At 38.8% G+C, this 25,547-nt stretch overlaps 1 long non-coding RNA gene across 1 annotated transcript in view; it reads right to left on the bottom strand.

Moving 5' to 3' along the window:
* Positions 1-24,846, bottom strand: part of LOC140328205 (uncharacterized) — a 76,449-nt gene extending 51,603 nt beyond the window's left edge. Inside the window, exon 1 of the long non-coding RNA XR_011920251.1 lies at positions 24,758-24,846. This is a non-coding gene — a long non-coding RNA (uncharacterized lncRNA). The remainder of the gene's footprint in view (positions 1-24,757) is intronic.
* Between the last annotated feature and the right edge of the window lie 701 nt (positions 24,847-25,547).

Genomic DNA, 25,547 nt, shown 5'->3' with positions numbered 1-25,547 from the left:
TCCAACTTGCACGTGCTGCCCTAAGGTAAAAGTGTATAAAACACAACAAAGAAAAGGTGAAAAGTGGTTTTATTCTATTAAACAGCTTAGTTCAAAATACACAAAATGATCAGATCTTTCAGAAACATACAATCAGACCTTCTGTCACCTCTATAATAACTGTAGAGATTTGCCCAAACAAGAACAAAAGTAAGTCAGTCAGATATGTTTTTGCAGAAGTGGCATTTAAAAACCACCAACATTTTTTGCCCTCAGAGACGAAAGGGTAATTTAAAAAAAAAAAGTACCCCAGGAAATGTATGTCCAGGGCAAAGCATTTTAATTAGAATTCCAAAACTTTACTACATATTGACAAAAACAGAAGACCTCCTGTGTGCTGGAAAACGTTTGCCACCGATGTGGAATTTGGTGGTCAACCAGCATGGGCATGCCATCAAACCTTCTCCAATAGGGTTACCATTCCAAACATAGCCAAGGCAAGGAGCATTGAGCATTTATTTTTAATTTTTTTTTTTGCACCAACAATTACATTTTCAGGACTGATGAAATCTACACCATTCTACTTGGTCCAACAACTAAAAATGTAATGCAAATAATAAAATATTGTTGGCAGTCCTTAAAGCTTAAACTAAACCCACACAACTCACCCATCAGGGTTGCAGCACAGAGCACAGCCATTTTCCTTTTCTTCCTTCTACAGACCCATCTTCAGCCACCCTGATTGACCGTAACACATTTATTCATCCCGGCACAAGCAAGGGAAGCTGTTATTGCCAGATTGCCCTGACACCCGAAACAAATCAGGGAGCGGCGCGGCACCCCGCTGAGCTCTCTCCCCTTCACTTTAATTAGTGAATTCGCCGGGGCGGTCTTCAGAACGACGGACGATGAACGCTGTGCACACCAGATTCTCATCAGAGATCAGCCCTGAGGCGAGAATCTGATGTGTGCACATAGCCTTAGATGCAACGTCTGTGTTTTAGTTAATATTTTTCACAAAAAGAACATTTTCAGCAAGCACAGAAAACACATACCTTTCCATGTAGCAGAAAAGTAAGGTAGAAAAGAAAAAAAGCAATGCGGCCATCACATCTGAGTACTAGTAAACTGCAATAGATTATTTGCCTTTAGGTTTAGATGCACTTTGAAGAGTCAAGTAGGTATTACATTGCATGACATTAATCCTCCAATTTATAAAGAAGATTTACTTGTTTCCTGGACAGCATTTTGTTCACTCACATTAAAAAGGTTTACTACGTCTTCATAAGTCGCACATGAACACCGCCAATGCTGATCAGCAATAAATTTCAAACTTGATGTGATGAGCTTGCCTTTAATTATACATCTGACAGATTACGTTATGAACTTCATACTTTGACTGCAGGCAAACAAAGCAGAATTTTTAGTCTAAACCCAGCTTCATGTATCAAATAAGCCATGAAAAAAAAACATTTACATTTCAGCTGACTTCCCTATAATCCAGTTAATTGCAATATAAGTTCAAAGAACGCCATGAAATAAAAGTACACACATCAAGTTTATTAACGATGCTTGTTCTAAACGTATAATTACTTGAATTCAGCATTGCTCTCTATATCTACCAGTTCCATCACAATTTTACTTACATAGCATTAAAATGTCTTCCCAGAGTCTGCATTATTTCAAAAATCTTGACTGATCACATAGATTTAAGGGCATTCACATTTTATATTATTTCATGGACCCAGGTCAGAATCTATACAACCTCAATCTTATCTTCCAAACCAGGCTTTACTATTGTAACTCAACCACAGCGTAGCTGCCATTAAGAAGATGGTGGCATCAACTATGGAAACCAGGAAGCTATGTACGCTGATAAAGAATAAATGAAAGTAAAAAAAAAAAAAATTCCCCAAGTCCACCATTGGAATGCAGCAACACTTCTTGTTAAAGTTTTTCCTTAGTTGCCCCCACAGATTCCTACAAATACCTGTTGGGCCTGACATTGTAGGCCACTAATGAAGCTTTCTTTGAAGTCGTCGCAACAATGATGCACTGCATTTAAATTCAGCGGCGTTGCCAATCTCACATAGGCTGTGCCTAAACAAAATGTGCCGTTTGGCTATCCGTATTTTGGTTGTTCATTTACAAGCCTGTACCTTATGAATCTGCATCTGGCGGCACCAAGTTCCTAAAAACAGCACTGCCTGTGTTACTGAAACCCTCCCAGTGTAAGCCTGATGAGGGAGCATGCAATACATATGAAGGAGGATTTGGCTTAGTAAGAAAAAGTAAAGGATGGTTTTTTTTTTATTTTTTTTATTTTACATTATGTTGCTTGTACATTATATAGTAACTACGTGTTACTCAACCAGGGTTCCATGGAACGTTAAGGTTCCTCCAGATATTGCAAGGGGTTCCTTGAAAAATTAACATTGTGTGCCTCACAGGTCAGTTAGACTGACACAAAATTATCTTTCTTGCCATTCTTCCAACAATGTAGGATGTATTCTTCCCACTGATCACCATAATAATGCACTGTGAGTAGTGGATTTAGTAGTTATAGCAGGGGATCCCTGAAAGTTATTTCAAGTGTTCCCCAATGTTAAAAAAGTCAAGAAAGGCTGTAGTAATAGGTTTTAGAACCTGTTTAGACTGTCATACATAAACATTTTTGTGCGCTTTTCATCATTAACCCAATTGTTTCATTTTTTAAACATTGCAAGCAACGTTATAGATAACGCTTATAAACCTGCCTCAGGGAAATGTCCTGGTGTAGATTAGCCCATTGGATTTCATAGGAATTTCAAACATGGGCTTTTAAAGCCTAGAGTTAAACTCTGGGGGAAACATCCATGTAGACCCAGGCTTAGGAAGGATATTTTTAGGAAGTATAACAACAATTAGCCAAGTTGTTGAAAGAAAATGTTGATTTGTTTATACAGTTTGTTCAGCATAAATGAACGGCCAACTGAAAATCAGACAAATCTACTACCATAAACTGAAACTGATCCACAGTCGATTGTTCAATATCAAAGTACAAAATCAATCACTAGAATTGTACTTTATCTCCAAATTAATGATAATAACCATATTTGCACATGCTCAAATAATTGATCTAAAAGTCCTAAAAGCTGGTCACATACTATCATAACCAATGGCACTTTTCTAATCTGACCAATGGAAGTTCTATATATTCTCTGAATCTGCCAAAATGGATCAATATACAGTGAATTTATCAGAATTTTCAGATATGACTAAAAAGGCTGCATGTTGTATGGCCAACCTTGCATGCATTAAGCCAACATTAAAACAGAGTAACACAAATTTGACTGCTCTTTGCTCAGACCAATATTGTACCTGAACATATGAAACTATCTAAAACATTGAATAATAATAAGTGGATGCACAGTACTTAAAAGCAGGAATAAAACGCAGCTTGAACTGGTAAATTAGGATAGTGAATACTGTGTTGCCTTCCAAATTCTCACCATTACAAACACATAGTAAAGCAGAAAGGTCAGCTGTCACAACCTCACCACATATTTCCCAAACATACCTCTTCTTCCATGCAGAAAATCATCTTGCTCTAGAGTAAAGATGACCTCACATGTAAACATCTGCCTTTAAAAAGCTGCAGCCTGCTTAATGTTTGTGACAGAGCGCCATTAAAAAGGTAGCAATACATACAATGCAAACATGGCATCATTCAATACTACTAACATGCATGTCAGTTTACAGTAACCATGAGAGGATACATTTGCTATCATAGTAAGCCACACATACAATAGTGATAAATGTGAAGCAAGAGGAATATATAAGGTTTCATCATTGAATAGGAGAGAAATCTTATCCAACTGCACAATGCAAAAAAATTTAAAAACATCCAACAATGATGTATTATTGGGTAATCAAATCCTGTATTTGGTGTCTTGGTAAACCCCAATCTTCGGGGGTTTACCAAGACACCAAATACAGGATTTAATTCAGCCATCCAAATTGTTGTAACTTTATTTCCATCTTCAACTAAATAAAACGAGGAATTATTGTTAGTGATGTCCAAATATTAGAACTTGTATTTCTGCAAACTTTATCAGACAATCACTACATTCTTTGTTTCACTCTCTACCTACAGCAATGACTATTGTATATACTGCATGGATTGGCACAATCCCAGAGCGCAGGTACGTGGTGCAAAAGAGTACATGATGCTACTGCAAAAAGAGAAATGCAGAAATACTAGCATATCCAATGCCTTTATTAAAGTTTAAAAGAACAAGTGTAAGTGTTGCCTAGAGAACAAAGTCCATTACTATTTCTCCAGGGCAGATATACAAGCCTACCTAATTAGACAGCAGGCAACATGGACAAATATTTCATACTGCAAAATAAAAAAAAAAAATGAATATGTGCAAATGAAAAAATTTAAAACACTTTAAATTAGCACACCTCCACAAATATCCCACTTAAGTTAGAACACGAAGAACATTTTAAGAAGACCCCAACTAATAATACTTTCCTAGTATATAAAGAAAATAGAAGAATATCATTTTTTTTGTAAAAATAACTTAATTAGGCAGGGAAGTATGTTGGTAGGCATTGTAAGAAAATTATTAATAACTAGTATTTATTTAGGGGGGCTCACAATCTAATGTCCCTACCATAGTCCTATCATTACCATAACCAGTCACCAGTCAATTTTTTTTTTTTTTTGGGGGGGGGGGGGGGGGGGACAATTAACCTAACAACGTTTTTGGAATGCGAGAGGAATTCCACGCAAACACAGGGTAAACATGCAAACTCCATGCAGATAGCACCCTGGACGAGATTCAAAGCCGAGACCTAGAACTGCAGAGTGCAAACCTCTGACCCACCGTGCTGCCCATAGGTAGGTGCAGTTAGGCCCAAATAATCCCCCTTTCCTATCCCTGACACACTCAGCTCGAGAGACACCAAAGAGTGAAGCATCTGGGTGGTAACCATTCCCAATAGAAGGAGATGATGTATGGGCATGATGAAATATGTGCCCCTAGAAAGAACAAAGGTTAAGCCAACAACACTTATGTAATCACCCACCACCCACCACCTACCCCTTAGGGCAGGAATGAACTGGAAAGATGCGCTTACATAAGTGGTTGCATGTCACTATCAGGCCTACCTTGGTAAGTAGGATCATCACTTGATTTGAGGAAGGTAAACCTGGAGAAGAACTTGTTATCTAGATGCTACCTCCTATAATGTGCAGTCACAGTCAGGTGCTGATGATGATTTGAATGCCTTTAGTTTGTTGTTTTTTTGGGTAGTATCTGTGAAGAAGAGCTTAGCATTCCATATTTGTGGCCCTGGTTCCTGGGTATGAAGTTCAAGAGCATTACTATTACCAGAGTTTGCATGAATTTCCTCCAGTGGGTTACTTGGCTTTCTCTAAAGTGTCCCTAGTTTATGAGCTCCTCCTGGGGTAAATGGTTCTACGAACTCTGTAAAGAAAATAATTGTATCACAATGTGGGAATTCTACACATAACATCACAAAATGAGAAAAACACAAATTTGATGGTTCATTGATAAGAAGTATGGATCACATGTTAATCTTACAGAACACTGCTGTGTTGGCATATGCTGTATTTTTGCACAAGATGCAGATTCCTTTCAACACTGAAAAGGAGATAAAACATTTAGAAGTAATAAGCAGGCGTTCCCAGTCCCCTAAGCATTTCCAAGGGCTTTACATCTTTACAGCAGCCGAAGATGCAAAACATCTGCATGAACTCTGCACAAAACAGAAGACAGAAGTTACTCAGCAGAACGGCACAACAGCAGCCATGTTTTTTTGTAGTATCCAGGTTGGAAATAAACCCTTCACCTACACAGCATTATTAATGGTAGTAGAGCCCATGCTGCAATCCTGTACAGCACTCCACCTCCTCCGCCTCTTTCCTGTACAGGTAGCATTAGAGGTTTGCTTTCAAAGTGGTAACCTACTTTCAGGACTTTGGCAACAAACTTTGAAGCACTGTCTACAGCAGCTCCCATGCCCAGCAACAAAACTTAACACCAAGTGATGCTTCCACACCCTTACAGACAGTAAACAGCCAAAAAAAAAAAAATCTCTTATCTTACTTCCTTATCTCTTATTATTATTATTATTATTATTATTAAACAGGATTTATATAGCGCCAACATATTACGCAGCGCTGTACATTAAATAGGGATTGCAAATGACAGACGAATACAGACAGTGATACAGGAGGAGAGGACCCTGCCCCAAAGAACTTAATCTAGAAGGTGGGGGAATTTCACACACAATAGGATGGGATCTTACTTATCTTACTTCTATAATTATCTTATAATATTACTTCCAAAATAAATGCTACATTTCTGGCTGTCTCTGGAATCAATGCTTAGTCACTGATCCAGAACAAGCATAAAGGCTAAATTGGAACTACAGACATGCAAATTTATTCAAAGTTACGGAAGATATTGTACCATGGAACTAGCATTTTCAGTATGAAAAGTCAGCAGCAAGATACTTAATACTTTACTGGAACTGGTTCCCAGCAAACATCAGCAAATAAACTTGCAAGTACATTTGACCTGCAGCTGACCTAGTTTTACCTTTTCAGGAGGTTTTTGCATTTTTAAACAGACTGGTATGACAATGCAAAACCCACACAAAGCCCCTCACTATACGGCTAAGATGTGCCGTCTAAATAAATCCCAGTTACGAATGGTTATTGTTGTCTAGAATGTTATAGCATGGTATGTTAGGTGCGTATACAGAAATCCCTGTTTGTTATTATTATTATTATTAATAATAAATAGGATTTATATAGCTCCAACATATTACACAGTGCTGTACCTTAAATAGGCTTTCCTTAATATATGCATCAATTAAAAACAGTACATTGTATGAGATTAATACATAATCCATCCTGTTCCAAGCATAAGCATATTACATGGAGAAAGCTACAAAACCGCTCTATTAATTTGTGGCTGCCAATTCCTGCACTCAACCTCAGAATTGCAGAATGAATCTCTGGAGAAAGATTAGAAAGATTTTTTTTATTAATATATTCCCCGATTATTATGATGACAGAACAGATACTCACAGTTCTAATTGCTAGTGATGTGTTTTTTAATGTTGTAGAATGGTCAGTCTAGAAGATGGTTTCCAAATTCTGCTGTCAGTCCTGTGGTGATCACCGCATATTAACAGCTAAGCAGAAAGTAAAACAACTTTCATATCCAAAAAATAGGAAATAGTAGAAATCTAAAGCATATGGAAAAGAAATGTAGGACTTCCAGTGGTAAATTTTTCCACTACTGCCTAATATTTAAAACAAAATGTGGTATGATTTAGGTTTAGGCATTATTTCTGTAACCAGTGTTCTCCCCAGCCCCTTTTAGCAGGGCGCACCACCTGGCACTTTTATGTATCGACCCTGTGGGTGGGTGGTTACTGAAAAGTTGAGTCACAATACAGGGGCTGTCACCCGCCTACAGTCGCTTCCCATCCAACTTAAAAAATTTCTGGGTAAGATATGGATAACGATCTGCCCAGTCTATCTCACTGCAATAAAAACAGAACTGTGTTAGTGTAAATACTGCAACAATAAGGTCCTGGAAGCAATTTTAAATGCAGTAAGGAATTCATCTGGTTTTTAAGCCTACGTACACACATTAGATGATTCTCGTCCGATTATTGTTTCATGGCTAGTCTTGCGTGTGTACAGCAGCCATCCGATATCTGTAAAGCAAGTGAAGGGGAGAGAGCGCAGTGGAGTGCCACTCTGTCGTTGTCCGTATCCCCTCTCCACAGAGCAGAATTGCTCTGTATGTACAGCGCTCATTTATGCATCATTAAAGCTTTTGTAGTTGGAAAGGATTGTGAAAGATCCTTTCCAATGACAGTTATTGAACATGTATGCGCAGACTTACATTTGTCTCGGATATTGAAAAACATACTCCCTAAATCCTTATAAAATAATCAGGAACAGTTTTATCTATCTAGAGATAATAACCTTGTGTTTCGCACATTTAGTGACAAAAATGGACCTATAAGTGACAATCCGACACAGAAAATATTTATCAACAGACACATAGTTAACAAAACACATGTTTAAGCTAAAACTCCACTTTAAAAATTGGTGATCAAGCAGGGCTCCATTGCAGAACGGACAGACGATGTTCTTTCTGCAATAGGCATTCTTACCCGTCTGACCACTCCATGGAACTGTCCAAATCCCCGAGCTGCACACAATTGGGGAATAGGCCCTGGTATATTTTTGGAGAAGCTTTCTTTTACCAACAGTTTTTTTTTTTTTTTTCTAAGATTGGAAAGTGTTAGAACATCTGTTAGATTTAGACTTCTGTTTCCAAAGAAGAAGCTTGTCTCCCCAACTTTCCAACAAGGTTGCAGAGCAGTGATAGACAACATTCTCAAGATAAGTTTTAGAAGACCAAATAATTTGCATACTGGCCACTCTCATAGCTTTAGGAAAGAAAACAACCCTTACATTTTATTCAAAAACTTCAGCTATATTACAAGAAAATACAGAAAAGCTAGTTAAACCTGAATATCTTTACATAAAATTCTTTTAGTTGCCATTAGTCCATCCATGCATTTTCCATAAAATAGAAACAAAATTTATTCATATCCAGCAATACGTGCAGTCCCAATCTGGTATTGCAGGATGCCCATTTTTATCACAGCCTATAAGCAAATTTAATACCAAATACCAGTATCTATTCAACCAATCCAAACTTCACCTAAAGAAAGGCACACTGGAAAACTACAAATGCTCATCATTTATTGAACCGGAGAATAAATCTCTGTAACATCCTGTTCCCATTTACATTTTGCTTTGAGAAAGAGGGCGGAGGATACCCTTAAAAATAATAAAATAATAATTAACGGCATGATACAGGTCTGTCTTTTTGCTGTATGCTTAGGGAGTCCATTGAAATGAAAAGTATTGCAAGCACTGCAGATATTCACTTTGCATAAAGAATCTCCCAAAATAAACTTAAAATACATTTCAACTACAATGTAAAAGAAGTAATGAGAGCATGTATGTAGAAACACATGCAATAACCTAAACATTTCAATGTGTTAATGATTATAGGTCTATATGGACCCCTATTAAGGTTCCTGACTTAAACTGTTCTTATAGTAGATACAATTGCCATGGAAATAAAATATTTTTTTTTTTTTTTTTTTTAAACTCAAATGCGTCAATGTGGCAATGAAAAGCTATGAGCTAAACCAAGAATGTCAGCATCTTTGCTGTACTGACGTATCAGAATATTTGCTGATCCCAGACAACAAACGTTTGCAGACAAATGTGAGTGTATACATGACAGGCTGGAGACTTTCCCTTACAGCTCCTACTAATGAGCACAAATTACCGGGAACCTTCCCATTGTGGCTCTATGAACCATATGATGCAAGAAAACCATTTCTGGAAGTCATTTACGAGGAAGTTCTGTGCATCTTCAATATGGGAAGGCAAGGGGAAACTGACAGATATTTGCATTATTTCTGAACTGTACTATAGAAAATGAAGTCACTGCTGGATAACTAAGGGAAAGACCACAAACCTTCTGCCCTCTGGAAAGATTTCACATGAATCATGATGAGCTGTACGTCTCGCACAAAACCACAAGTTTAAAGAATCAGCCCACTTAGGAATCATATATTAGTCCTGAGCAGCAGGTAAATGGTATAGAACTTAATGAACCAGTGATCGTATGGGTAATGTGCTGTAAAGCATACTCATGTCATTTAAGACCAATTAAAATGTATCATTCCTTCAGTGGTTTCCAAGTATTACATTTAAAGAACAGCATCTTCAAGAGGACTTGAAGTCAAAAAGTGAAAAATTTGCTATTACGGTCTTAAAAAATTAATTATGCTTAAGTGGTACCTTAGTATAGGTGCTTAAATGTAACATTGGTTTGAATTTCCTTCTAAAAAATACCAGTGCACTTCTTGGTAAGTAAATGTGCCTAGGCACTCCTATGTAGCCTCAGAGTTATATTTTTGCAGTGTTGGATGCAAGGCCCTGTTTCTGTGACTCTCAAGAGATTTGAAGTGACATTTGCTGACGTCAGTACTGTGTTGCTTGTATTTTTCTTGCTGGAGGCTTTGACATGAGGAAGCAAAGGTCTGCCTGAGCACAGGGACACTGTATGTAACAAAGCATGGAAAGCCAATACTGGTAAAAAGATCAGCTACACAGAGAGCAAAGTTAATACTAAGATCCAGTCTTCTGTCTTTTTGGTGTCTCCAAAGTTCAGGCCTTCTTTAAAGGGGACACAAAACATATTATATACCTTTTCAAACAGATTACACTAAGCAAATGCTTTTTGAACAGAAGAGGGATTTGTTAACATTCTGTCAACTTATTATCTTGTAGACAAAACAGAAGGTTGGGGGATCCTCCTCAAAATAAGGGAAATTCATATTTTTACAAGTGTCCTCACTGGAAGTTTCCCTCTCTAACTTTGGTACCAACAGAAATCTGTGTATTCTACGAATGTTACAGGGCAATGGTCATGACAAAAATAAATACATTTTGAATTTAGGCTGGGTACACTGCTGCTACCTTTGCACTTGAATAACTCGTCAGTTTTCTGTGCAGAAATGTATTGATTGATGCCATCAAAAGACTGCGTACACATACCCAAAAATCTACATTTCAATCAAATGACTTTCAGTAAGTCAAACAGTGATTGGTTGGATATGCAAGATTTTTTCAATAGATTAGATAGTTAGAAGCCGCTCTCTCCGCTCTTCCAATGACCTGCTAATGACTTCCTAACATGCATGACTGCAAGACTTGCCGCCCTGACTCTCTGGAATGGTCTTCCTTGTCCTATTCGGCTTGCTCCTACTTTCTGCTCATTTAAAAGAGCACTCCAATTTAAGGGCACCACTTTGGGGTGATCAGTCAGCCACAACTCAAGGATCCGTTTGAAGCTTCTGGTTGAACCATTGCTTGAGAATGGCTGCCATTAACACTAGTAGCCATCAAGACAGTCACTCTATAGTCATGTATGCAAGCTTAAACAGGTTAAATAGGATAGGAAAAAGAAAATGGAAAAAAAAAAGAAAATGAAATATTGCCTGCATTTCTGTTTTCCACTAGTTAAAAGAAACCTAATAAACCTTTTATTTCAATATATCTGCTAAGTATGGCTGCAAGTTATTACTGAAAAAGTAGCTGCTAAATATCAATTTTGAATATGCAGCTGTATAACGTTTACCTGTATCAGGGACCGGTTAGATGGGTAATTTGTGCATTTTACACACAGAGTTTAATCTTCTCTACTCAAAGATGTAATAACAAATTTAGCACTCATACGCTCTGCAGCTGTGGCTTTCAAACTGTGCAGTCATTGTAGAAGACGGCCACTTGCTTCAATTACATAGAAATGAACAGGCTGAAAAGGAACAGAAGAGAGGAAAAAGCATAAAGCTGACACATGGAAATCAGAGGCAGATGAAAGATAAATGCCTAGGCATTTTTATGATGTAGTTTTAACTCTAGGGACCAAGATTCTTAAAAAGAACTTAACACAGAGATGATGTAAGCTGCCATAGCTGAACTCTATGAATGCCATGAAGCTGAAATGAATGCCAATTGCCTGGATGTAAGGCTGATCCTTTGGATTTAGTACATGCAGTCATACAACCTGAAACATGTATGCAGATAACACCCGAGTTGCTTACTAAGGTTACATGCACGTTAAATGGTTCTCATTGGATAATTGACTCAGGGCCGATATCAGTCGGGAATCTGGCGTGTGTACAGCACTCGTCGTCCGAACGACTGTCCTGGCGGATCCATGGACAAGGTACCATTGTAATGAAAGTGAAGGGGAGAGTGTGCAGCAGGGTGCAACTCGGTCATCCCCCTCTCCACTCTCCACTCTCCATAGAACAGAACGGTGCTGTATATACACAATGCTCGTTCATGCACCGAGCAGTGGTTTGTTGGCAGAAAGGATCATGATATATCCTTTCCAACGACAATTATTGCACGTGTGTACGTAGCCTTATTCTTTGTTAGAGATTTGGAATGTATGGAACACCAACCAGGCGAGCTGTATTTATTAGACCCAGGACAGCAATGGAAGCGTGCATAATCTCTCAAAACCTTTAACATTGCAGATTCTGCTCCCACCCTTCTATAAAGCTTTCCTGCAGACACCTTGAAGTATATTGGATGTCCGGTATCTGTAGGCACTGGCAGTTTGGGTTCAAACTACTTTTAACTACTACTTTTACTTTAAGACCCACTTTCCCCTTCTCTTCTGAGGTGTAGCAAGTGCAAATAAATCCAGTTGTAAAAAACATTGCAACACTTACACCTCATGCCTTACATTTTAAGTGAAGTAGATTGTTGGTGCATATTAATGCTGTTTTTGCACTGCCATATTGCATCTGTTGCAAGAATGTATATATAATGATTCTTGACAGACATCATAGGAGAGATGGATGAGAGCTTTACACTAAAGGGTGTTCTCCTGTCAGGACTAAAACATAACCCCTGCGCATTCACAATTACAAAAAACAATTTATGTATTATGACTTTTGTGCGCTAAACCTCCTGTTAAATTGGTTTATAACCAGGATACAAATATTTTATAATACATATTATATATATATATATATATATATATATATACTAATCTGAATGCACTGCATGTGCCATGATGAACTTTGAAAGTGCAAGGCAGAAAACATTAACCAACTTCCATTGGTGTTATGCCCTGGAGTTCAATCTGATAGCATAATGCAACACCATGGTTTTATGACATTTAAATGTCTGTGACCCCAGGGACTCAGTGTTACCTTTAGCTGGAAAAAAAAAAAAAGTCCACAGAACAAACATGTATAGAGAGACTAGGAAAACGTTTTCACCACAAAAAAACATTCAGATTTTCATAAAAGTATGATATTAAGGAACGGGTGTCAATTTTGGTATTAGCCTAAGGGTAGTAAGAGCAAGGTGTTTATGTTCAGACTGGTGAAGAGGCTGCAAAACAGTTACTGCTTCCACAAACCCACAGCACCCCAATAGAGAATAAATAAAGGTGGCTCACTGCTGGCAACTGTACAAAGTAGTTAAGTGTGCAGGCGGCTGAGTGGCAAGCAAGGTGCCAAGGGCCACATGTTCAGGCTGCGAGCCTTAAAGTATACCTGAACTCTGAAATGCTTTTTTAAAATAAAAATATAATCGATATTTGCAGAGAGTGGCAATTTCACAAGAATGTAACACAGAAACAAAGGTAAAAAAGTACAAAGTTAATCAAGATCCATAGGACAATAGGAGAAATCCAAACTCAAGTACATTTAAACAAGTCCACCAAGTAAAAAATAACTTGGACCTGTTGCACAACCAATCCTCTGGGCGTATAAACGGCAAAGTGCAGAAGGTTTTAATTAGCAATGAGAAACCATAATTAAGCTCTTAGCGTCTCTGTATATTATTCAGTATGCCCTGCAGGAAGAGTTTCCGAGGATTTTCAAACTATAATAGGCAGTCACCACCCTTCTTTAAAAAGCTTTATGCATCTGGAAATGTCCGCTTTTACCGGATAAAGACAGCTTACAGACAAGTACATTTGTACTTTATTCTTCAATAACCTTGCCTTTCCAAATCATGGCGCACACGGCAGTTGTCTATCCCCTAAAGCACCAAAACAAATCCAAATAAACAGATAAAACCATTATAAATGTAAAGCAACAAGATGCGTTGCAGCATGCACTTACCATTATGTATTTTCCCGAATGCAGTCCAAAGGTTAAAGCTGAACCAGTCAAACAGCTAAAACTCAGCTGAAATACACATGGAAACGGTCTCATCTTCTAAATCATTAGCAATTTTGTCTAGCCTCAATTGTGACTCATATGGTTCCATTGGGCAGCACAGGGGGGGGGGGGGGGGGGGACATCTCTTTCTCTGCATACACAATGCATTACTATGTGATGTGTTAATGTAGGATACTGCAAATATGAAAGCCACCACCCACAGCTTTGACACTTGCTGCAATCCCTCCAGAGATTAAATAGAGTCCAATACCAAGAAAAAATAAAAAGCATAAACACATTTTTGAATAGGGATCAAATCAGGAGGTCAAGAAGAGGCCTACTAACCTAGTCCTACCCCTTGTGTAGTGCCCTTAAGCGGTGAACAACTTTTCACTATTCAGGCGCCTCCCCCAGTAGAACAGTTACTGTTTTGGTATTTCATTGAGGAGATCATTAAAATAAAGATAATTGCTACTTTGGTCTTTTTTTGATACATAATTGTTTTATTACAATTCCCTCTGTTATCAAATGTACATAGCTAGTTAGCTATTGGTATTCCTCTCATGTTGATTTACATTCTATGCTATGTTCTTGCAAATATGTTGACCCCCCGTCTTCTCTTTTGTACCCAAATTTTCCACCCAAAATTATTTTTGCTTATACAGATTTTGTATAACAAAATTTGAAAATAACAAAATCTTTGAAAACAAAAAGAAGCTAGTCTGTTAAAAGCAGAACTAAAGATTCAAAAAAAGTTTCCAGTCAGCCAGGTCTTTATTGATAATGGACAGGTGATGTCCCTTTTGCAAAAAAAAAACCCCTCCTAACTGCCTGATTCTAGAAAACTGTCAAATATTTTTTAGCTGCCAGGATATCCCGGAATCCTAGCTTCCTGTGAACTTGCCAGGAATGTACTCCTGTGAGGGAGTTCTGTTATCCCAGCCCAGCCAATCAAGATGATAAAGATCATACCCAGAAGAGAAGGAAGAAGAGGATTGTGGCCTGCAACAGGTGAGTATAGCAGGTTTAGTTCCATTTTAACCAGGTAGGCCTGTCACAAGTTGGGGCTGCATTTCTTGTCTCCTCTTTAACATGCTTGATGCATATGGCTTCTCAGTCTTTGGGTCAATGGACGTACTTCTGGGAAGCAGTATGCAGATTGGGAAAAAAATGGGTTAAAGATTATCTGAAATTGAAGTTTTGTTATGCTATAGGGAACATCAAGAAATGTTTGATTCAGTTTGTAATTTCTCCTCAAAAACATGGCTCTTTCTGGTGAGGGTCCCTAAAGCCTCATATATATCTGCATTGTGAGATCCAATTCAATTCTGATCTTATACTATTAGCCCTAGAAAACTGGAGTCAATGTGGAGATGTCACCTTTTTGTTGCTCACTGTACCCTTTGCTAAAGGCAAATCAAGGGAGCAAAAACCCTGCATCCAAACAGACTCTACAAAACAAGGCATGGTAGGTCTTAACTAATGCCCCACCATAAGTATCCAGATGTCACTTTTTGATAAGAATTCCTTACGCTTAGATTGTGGCTGGAACCTTTATAAAAAGCCTAAAGTGACAGGAACTTGCCTAAGTATTTGCAAACATGGACTTTAAAAATTCAATGCTTTGCAGGGGAAGACATCTAATGGGTGGGTAGCATCTGACACCTTATGTCACTTAGAACACAGCACAACCTTACTGACCACAGTACAAAGGGAAGGTAAAGTACATTTTAACATGACAAAGTTCACTTTCGAGCATTCTAGAACTTTCATAGGGTCATCACTACCCTGTAGTAGTACTACATAGTGGGAAAAAGAGCATGCATATATATTTCATGCATGGGTATTCCTATGTACATTCAAATATGACTAACAACTATACACAGTAAAAAAAAGGTTTTAAAAACATTACCATGCATACTTTATGTATATCTAACTACATGAAAGAACTTATACATTCTTACTCGATTGAGAGAGGAAAAAAAATAAAGAAGTTGCAGTTTTTCTGCAGTATTTTTGTTATAGTAATAAACATTAATTCTACCTTCTAAAAATATATTGTAACAAGTTCAAAGTATACCCAGCTTTGAAGAACTTTAAAATGTTTGCCACAACAAAAATGTTACTTGTTTGTGAGAGGATCTGAAAAAAAGAAGTTCCCAAGTCACCCAAGGCATAATGATCCCTCCTTTTACACTTGAGCCAGTCCTAGAAAAATGACAGCTGGGCAACACACAGATTTCAGAGGACGGTCAGGCATGCATACACAATCAACCTACCTTTAGGCAATTGTGTCCTAAACACCTTCTGCTATGTCATAACTTATACTTTGTGTTTTGTCAATTGTGAGGGAAGGAGTAGAGCATATTGCCACTCCAAGAAGGAGCAGTTAGAATTGCTTCTCATCACAGGTAAGAATAAAACCGCTTTTCTTACATACCCAAATATTATTTTCTCTTAAATGTTAACAGTTTGCAGGACACATACAGCTACATGAAAAGATCTCATGTATATAGAAAGACTGGATGCTAAATAGTAAGTGTTCTTATCCACTAATGGATAACTGCACAACATTTTATCTTTGTGCAATTTGTGTGGCCATGTCGATGATGTGCTATAAGATTATCTAGGTAAAAGGTGCTCAGACACGTTCAGCCCAGTCTTTAATAATTCCATATATTATTAATATTCCAAAAACTTAAAAAAATAATAGGTAGCTACTTTCAGAAAAGTTGTATTTTTAAAAAAAAGCTAAACATAATGTTAGAAAAGGAAACCTTTTATAGATGTGGCCAGCTTAACACTCTTTGGCAGAGACAGATAGGAAGCGCTGTCAGATGGTGTTCTATTACAGAATTATCTCCATACTGCAGGGGATAAATTTCATGTAGTCAGCAGTCACCTGTGCAAATTAGCGTGCTTGCAAGCTTTATAGACGCTCTCAGGAGAGGATTTTATATAATCTGGCACTAGCGATGTGTCAACATGTGAGCCAAGAAACTCTACCCGAAGAGGTAACCTGTATGCACATGACTGATGCTATAGGATGTAACAAGAACAGCATGTGATGACAATGAGTAACCACACAACTTTGAAAAAATACTCATCGCTTTCTAAATTCCTTGATGCTAAAAAATTTGCAACACATTCTATTATACTTTGAAGCAGAGGTGCAATTTTTTTCTGTCCATTTCCCCTAGATCATACCTTCCATCAACCCCACTTCTCAGAGCTCTTTGCAGACGCTGGTCTTAAAATTTGGTGCAAAAATACCAAAGCCGCAGAGCAAGACTGACTATGGTACCAAGCCTGGTTTTTAGTACCTTCCGTTGTCAGCATTTAGTCTGCAGATTGACACCGATCTACAGTTTCTAGTTCCGTACTAGAAAGAAAAACCTGGAGCCCTGCTTTGGTGTGCCTGGTAAACATCTGATACTCTTTAGACTCAACTCACAGGGGAGCCAATGCCACTTCATGTGGCTACTTGTGACATCCGTCAATTACTAGAAAATTATTAAATATTAAACAGTATTTATATAGCGCCAACATTATGCAGCACTGTACATTAAATTAGGGTTGCAAATGACAGACAGAGACAGTAACACAGGAGGAGAGGACCTTGCCCAGAAGAGCTTACAATCTTTTAAACTCAACAATTAGGATAAACTTTTCAAAAAGTCAAATATATGTAGAGTGTCTTGAAAACTGAGATTCAGTGGTTTAAAGAAAATTTTTTCATCTATCTGACTGGGGCAGCCCTGTAGAAACAATTAGAGGTCTCAATTTCTCATACTTCCCATATAAATCACCGAACAATTTTATATTATATTTTTTATATTGGCTGTGCAGCAACAACTAAATATACCATCATCTAAAGGTAAACAATGAAATTAGACCTCAATGTCCTGGTAAAACCCAAGAGCTACATCTGCTACATGTACCAGAATTTGGGCCATGGGCTTACTTTATGGTACTGCCTAATAAATAGAGCTTATCTATATTAGTGTGCAGATATCACAATGCACACAAATAGAATTACTGCACTTTATACAAAAAAGCCTAGCCTCTTTCTTCATACATAGTAGAACAGGTTTAAAAAAGACATGTCCATCAAGTTTAACCACTAGGGAAATAAACATATCCCAGATATAAAACCCTATGGGGATAGCTGGTTCAGAGGAAGGCAAAAAGATCCTTGGTACAATTTGCTCCAACAAAGGAAAAAAAAACTCCTTCCCGATTCCATGAGGCAAATCGGATGTTCCCTGGATCAACGTCATTGTTGCTTCTTCAATGACCTACTAATGACTTCCTCACTCATAACCTCGTCACAAGCACAGCTCCAAGACTTCTAGAGCAGCCTCGGCTCTCTGGAATGGCCCTCCTCATCCTATTCGGCTTGCTCCTACTTTCTGCTCATTGAAAGGAGCACTCAAAGCCCATCTTTTCAAACTTGCCTACCCATCATCTTCTGTCTTTTGAAACCATCACTAGTTCCCAGCACTACATATCCCCCAACTAGTTGCCAACTAGTCTTCTCCTGTCTCTTCAACCCTCACTACTCTCACCCACCATTCCATATCTCCCCTCCTATTAAGTGATAGTTCCCCCATGGTCTAGATTGTAAGATCTTCGGGGCAGGGACCACTCCTCATCCTGTGTCACTGTCTGTACCGGTCTGTCATTTGCATCCCCTATTTAATGTACAGTGCTGAGTATAATGTTGGCGTTATATAAATCCTGTTTATTATTAATATATAATACATGCATTTTCTTTTTATACAGTGGCAATACCAAGAACACAATAATCCTGTAGAGCAACCCCTGACAGCTGACATAAAATAGATATGTGTACCTTCCATTACACATACCAAATCATGATACCACTAGAACTGGTAGAAGAGGAAACTCCTTATTGAGGTTCCACCATTACTACGGCCCCTAGCAACCTTTACCCAGATTTTTGCCATGATTTCCAGTTTCATATACAATATACCTGGGACTGATGAAGCCATGGCTGAGGGATATAAAAGGTACAAATACTTACACCGCAATATTTCGAAACTATAACTGTACAGAAAAAAAAAAAAGCACACAACAATGATCACAGATACATCCGTTACCCAACACCTTTTAGGAGGTGCCCTGTATCCTAGGGGTTGTTTATACACAATGGCTAGGATGATGTGAGGCTCTTGGTATGTAAGCAAGCTCTGGGGACCACCTACACACCAATGAATAAAACACGGGGAGCATCACTTTAAGGCGTTAGAAGATCCCTATTTACAAAGGCTGCTCTGTACTTGGCAGTTTCCCCATTCCAAAACCTTTTATCCTTTGGCCTCCCACACAGTAAAACACAGATAACAAGGACAGGGCTGCCAAAACACAGTTGAAAAAAGTGATGCAGAGTCAGTTTATCAAAACAATTTAACCAAGTAAAAAAAAGATACCAGATAGAACAACTGTTTAGTATATAACAAATCAGACACTGTACTAATATCAGACAACATAATCTGTTTGTGTTGTATATTTTCTTCTAATCATTCAGTTCTGTGTGTGGCTAGCAGATTAACCCTGGACAGCCAATTTTTTGCCAGAAATTACTCCCCTGGACCTCTTTTCTGGGGTCCTCAGGTATTCCTAAAGCAGTTTCACTTTAAATTTTTGAATCTGGCAAGGGCATTATTTCAGAAAGAGATATGCAATGTACCCTTCTGCAATAATCATTCTTACCTGCCTGACTCAGAAGATCATACATGAAGGATGTTAAGACCTGAGAACTGTTTAAGAATGAAACTGAGAGTTTATTATTTACATAAATACAAATTACTTTGAAGAATGCTGAAACAGCACTCCCAAAAAAAAATAAGAAAAGCTTATAAAATGCAGGGAGCTGAGTTCACGAAAAATTAAGAGTGTACCAGGTCGGGAAGATGAAATATATCACAAAATTTACCAGGTGGTCCTGGTTATGCGCCAAGCCTCATAAATTTGTATTTTTCAAACAGAGAATAGAGAAAGAGGAAAGAAAAAGAGATAGAGAAAGGAGGCTTTTTAGAGGCACAGAGTTTGTACAAATAACAATTACTTTATTTTTTATCAATTAACTATAAATGCAGTGATAGGATAAAGACAGAACAGTTGTATAAAAACATATAATTTCTTGTTTTGTTCAGGAGGGAATATACAATCAGCTCAAGAACTACTGATGATTTGTATACAGATGTATACAAATTTGTATATTACAATCTTGTTTGAGTTACCAGAACCATAAAACAAGTCTCGTTCCGACACGTTTCGCCTAATTTGGCTTCATCAGGGCTTTCAGACCCAAAAGTTATGTATCTGTTTTTTCCATCTAACCAACATGATGGAGAAGTATCAAAAATGGTAACCTGTGCTGGTTGCATTACTATGACCCTTCCACTTATGCAGAACAATAAAGTATTCCTTTTGACTGATTCATAGGCTTGTAAAAGACAAGAAGATGATATTGGGATCCAGGAATAATAGGTTATACCCAGGTGTTATCTGTAATTTTTGTTTTGTTGAAAAGAAAACTCTATTTCTCCTTAAAAGCAGTAATTATTTAAACTACCCAAGTGCTTTCAAAAGGTTTTATAAGAGGGGATTATAGTATTATAACTTCATTATTATTTTGTAATGGCCACCTGGTGGCTGGCTGCAGACACGCTGTCTTTTCCCACTTATCACCAACAACAAAATTCCCATTCTGCCTAAACTCTTCACTCCTCACCTCTTCCCAATTGTTTTAAACCTGATCAATAAATATACCTTCCATTACAAAATTACAATGAAGCAGTAATACTAAAATCCCCGCTTTATAAATCCTTTTGAAAGCACTTAGGCAGTTCTAACGATTACTGCTTTTAAGTAGAAATAGAGAGTTTTCTTCTCAACCTGGAGGTCAGGAGTCTCCCTGTTTACAATCTGGGGGAATTACTAGCACCTAAGAGGTGTGAAATGTATTATTACACTTTTTTTCTGCTATAAAAGTAATGTCACTCTGACACAACAGCTCTTGCCCAGTGCAGCAACAATGCAATGCTAACAAAAAGGTCACAGTCATAAATTCAATACAAGAAGAATTGTTTGACTTATGTGAGGCTAATGAAAGTATTACCTTACCAAGCCTGGGGTTTAAACTCCTGACATTTACATAATATAAAGCTACTAAATAGCAGGAGGCCAGGTGATTTTTTTTTTTTGTATTTTGAAAAAAAATAAAAAAATAAATAAATAGGTAAAGCGCATGTCCACACATACATACACAGTATTGCTAATAATCCCAGTAGTGTACCTTGGGTAACAATGGTACCAATATTTACATAAGAAACGGAAAACTTAACTTTGGCTTTTTGTTAGCTATAGCCAATAGCTCCGAGAAGACAGGATGAAGATACAGATAAGGCCAAAAAAAGGAGAGAAAAAAAAAAAAAAAAAAAACACACAAACCTTACTATGCATTATATGTGCACATTAATATGTCAGGCTGTGTTCACACTGGTGGCAAAAAAACGCAGCACCCTCACCTGCACCGCTGCGCTTGAAGAATCAGCAACCAGTGCTAATGCACCACTTAGTACCAGCTGCAATCAATCTCTATGAGCAACTGCAAAAAAAAAAATGCTACAGGTAGGCAGGCAGGCCAAGTATGTGGGGAAGCCCAGGAGGCTGTGGGCTGCTCCTTCTGTGCATCCCCAAAAACCAAAACCCTACATACAAGCACAGTGAAATCTGCACTTTTTTTGCATTTTCAGTAAGAAATGTCACCCAATCTCACCCCTCCATAGCACAAGATTGGGTGATGTGAGCAGAAGAAGAAAGCCAGAATGGACCCAATGGACACATGGTCAACTTTTATCTAGTAAACATAAGTGTTATTTTTTTTTTTTTAAGTTCTTCTTTAACCAAACTACCTCATGCCTCTTTTGGTATCAAGTAGTCATAAGAACACTTTCTTCTGCTGAAGAATATTAATTGTCAGAAGTAAAAGAAGCACAAAACTTTGTATATAAAATTTGTTACATAGCATTTACTGGATCTTGATGCCCTTTTCTTATTATGTTCAGCATTTACTCCACTGCAAGAGGAAGAGCTTTGTTACAGCTACTCAATAGGAAGTTACAAACACTTCTGAACTTGTCACATTAAATCAGTTATTAGCAAGTTTATTGACCTCCAAGTTTCCTCTCTGGTCTTCATGCATTGTGGGTAAAAAACATTTTTCAACGAGCTCAGGAGAAACAATGGGTTTTCCTCTGGAAATCACTGCAGAAGAATTCAGCCAACAGCTGTGAACGTTATCACGGAACTGCCTCATGTAATATCCGTCTCCATGGAGAAATACAGCCTTGGTTACAATATACAAGGAGGTTGAATTGGGTAACATATCAAATAAAAAAATAAATAATTTTCTTCATATTTAATAGTCATCGATCAAATTTGCAAAAAACGGGTCTCCTTGACCAAACTATGGCTGTCCAGACAATTGGGCACAATAGGTGAGGTCCAGCTAAGCTGCTCATATGTTTCTCATAACTTCAGCCATCGAGTTAGAAATCCAATAGAATGTGAAGAATTGCCAAGATGGGGTCCCTTTGACCAAACTATTAAGGTCTAGCCTGAAAAGCTGTACAATTTGGCAGAACAGGTGAAATGAAGACATCCGGTTTGAATACATATAGCAGAACATGGCGAGTCACAAGATGAAAAGGATACCGAAGCAAACCGGACACTTTCTGCTCGTAGACTAAATACAGCCTTTGGGGGACCAATATCAAATGGTCCAGCACACTTAAACTAGATCATTGCTAGCATTATATAGAACAAGAACATTTAGCCAATAAGAGGGAAAAAAAATATGACCACGACTAGCCAATCGAGTGTTCTCCCTAGCTCCTTTTAGCCGGGTGCACCACCCAACACTTTTGAGTAACCACCCGGCTGTTTTTAGGTGGTTATTGAAAAGTTGGGTCACAATACAGGGGCTGCCACGCGCCTACAGTTTCCACCCGGCATAAAAAGATTTCTGCAATCAAATTGCTTGATATTTTTCCTTAACGACCATTTGCACCTCACATTTGACATAACCCAGGTTTAAGGTAGGCAATGTGCTAACTTTGTAATGAACTTCATCAGCCTTTTACAGTTGCTGAGGGAAGCACAAGTTGCCCGTTTGATTCTGAATGGAATGGTGTGCACCAAGAAAGTGAAATGTGCCCACCACAGTTCACCCCAAAATCTATTTTACAGCTTTGGTATATGGTAGAGTTTACCAACTAATGGATCTCATAAACGCACACCTACCCAATACTACAAGGAATGAAGTACCCCATGGTTAGAATATACAACGCATTTTTTCCCTTGCAGAGGTCAAGAACACAACAAATCCAAGTTCCTCCTATGCACTAGCAGAAAAAGTAGTACTGTACTTGCTGTAGGTTTTCTAAACTTCTAATGTGCAGTTTATATATAGTCCTAAACTTTAAAAGTCACCTTTCACTATGAACCTATGTGCCCCACATCACTGACAAATTCAGCCAATGCACAGCCCAAAAGTTTAAAGGGCCAGGACCTATTTACAGCCATAAAAAAAAAAAGAATTAGAAAGTATTACATCAATAAATATAGTTATTAAGGTGAACATCCAACCAAAACCACTTTCTGTCTTGAAGCTGAAACAGGAAATGAGATTAAATAAAGAAAAAAAAAAAGACCAAAAGTCTAATTATTCCCAACGTTATCTTAAAAATAAAAGAAAATGTTTTCTTTGAACTTGTTTGACTAAACCCAAGTTCATTGGCCCCCGGCTGCACTGCAGTAAGAAATACATAAAAAGGTGATGCTTCACGAGTTACAAGAGAAGTAAGGGAATCTATAGTAAACAATTGGAAAGTGTTTAATTAATCTGCACACAAATATATGCAAAATCTGACTATGAACTATGTGCCAGATCCCCCGCAGCAGCTTTGATGGCACACAGCTCAGCTTCATAAATGTTTTATGTTCATCTCTCCTTTGGTAAACACAAGATGCACAGAGAAAACTAAATCAACAATTCATTCATATTATAGATCACAGAGCACCCTATATAAACAGAATAAAACATCAGGGTGCACAATCTCATCTGTCCTGGTAACATGTTTATTTGTATTGAATGGTACATGGTTTCATTTAAGGGAGCTGCAGCATTACACGCATGCACACACAGATCATGTGATAATGAACCAATATCATGCCGTGCCATGTACACCCAGCACTGGAGACCATGCCATGGCATGCCATATACATCCACCATTGGAGCCCATGCCATATACATGCACCACTGGAGCCTATGCCATGGCATGCCATATACATTCACCACTGGAGCCTATGCCATGGCATGCCATATACATTCACCACTGGAGCCTATGCCATATACATGCACCACTGGAGACCGTGCCATGGCATGCCATATACATCCAGCGCTGGAGACCATGCCATGGCATGCCATATACATCCACCACTTGAGCCAGTGCCATGGCATGCTATATACATCCACCACTTGGGCCATGGCATGCCATATACATGCACCACTGGAGCCCGTGCCATGGCATGCTATATACATCCACCACTGGAGACCATGCCATATACATCCACCACTGGAGACCGTGCCATGGCATGCCATATACATTTATGATTGGAGCCCATACTGTGCCATGTACACCCATGACAACACGATGCAATGCCCAGTATATGATGCCAGGTAGCAGTGTATAAACCGTGTGCCAGCCCATGCAAGTGACAGGGCACTCAGCACACCTCGCTGCACAGCTCCTCAGGATGCTAGCAGAGCCAACCCTGAGTCTGCTCTCCCCGGGCACGCTGAGACTTATAGTTCTACACACAGCCAGTTTGTTCCCAGCAGGGAGAATGAAGAACCGGAGCTCCGTACCTGAGCAGCGCTCACACCTCCCACACGTCCTCTCAGCTCTCCAATCCTCTGCTCCTCTCACCTCCCCGGCTTCCCTGCCAGCTCTCGTCACGTGGGGAGAAGTTCTCCGCCACGCCCCCTTTCCATGTGCAGGGTGTGTGTGAGTGTTGTTCACAGAAAGCTGTAGGAGTCATCCCGATTCTTGGCCAATGAGATCCCCGAGGGAGGGGCGAAACATTTGGCAACGGGCCAATAGCCAGACGGGGCCCGCTGATGAAAGGTCGTGCACTCTAGAGGGTTACGCCCCTTTGCATTGGATTGAGAGTTAACTCCTCACGTGCCGAATTGGAATAAATTTCCCTGTCAGACCGCAACGCTGCTGAGCTTGTAGATTTATATATATGAGCAAATCTCCCTAATACAGCAGGGGTACAACATGGATATAGAGCCCCAGGGCAGTAACCTGGGCACCAATGTCAAAGGTGAAGTGAGCATTAGAGGGGCAGCAAGGGGTTGGGGAAATAATTACTGTTACCCCCAGGACCTGTGCCCTCCTCTGCTCCACATAATCTGTGCCCCCAGCACACCACATCACCTGTGCCCCCATTCCCCCACTCCTTACCCCAACACCTGTGCCCCCATTCCTCTGCTCCTTACCACATCACCTGTGACCCCATTCCTCCGCTCCTTACCCCAACACCTGTGCCCCCATTCTTTCCATATGATCAATGCCCTTCTCTGCTCCTTGCCCCAGCACATGTGCCCCCATTCCTTCCACAGGATCTATGCCCTCCTCTGCTCCCTACCCCAG

This window comes from Pyxicephalus adspersus, chromosome 4 (assembly GCF_032062135.1).
Source record: "Pyxicephalus adspersus chromosome 4, UCB_Pads_2.0, whole genome shotgun sequence".
NCBI lineage: Eukaryota > Metazoa > Chordata > Amphibia > Anura > Pyxicephalidae > Pyxicephalus > Pyxicephalus adspersus.
The sequence above is the reverse complement of the archived record's forward strand: the minus strand, read 5'-3'. Positions and strand labels throughout refer to the sequence as shown.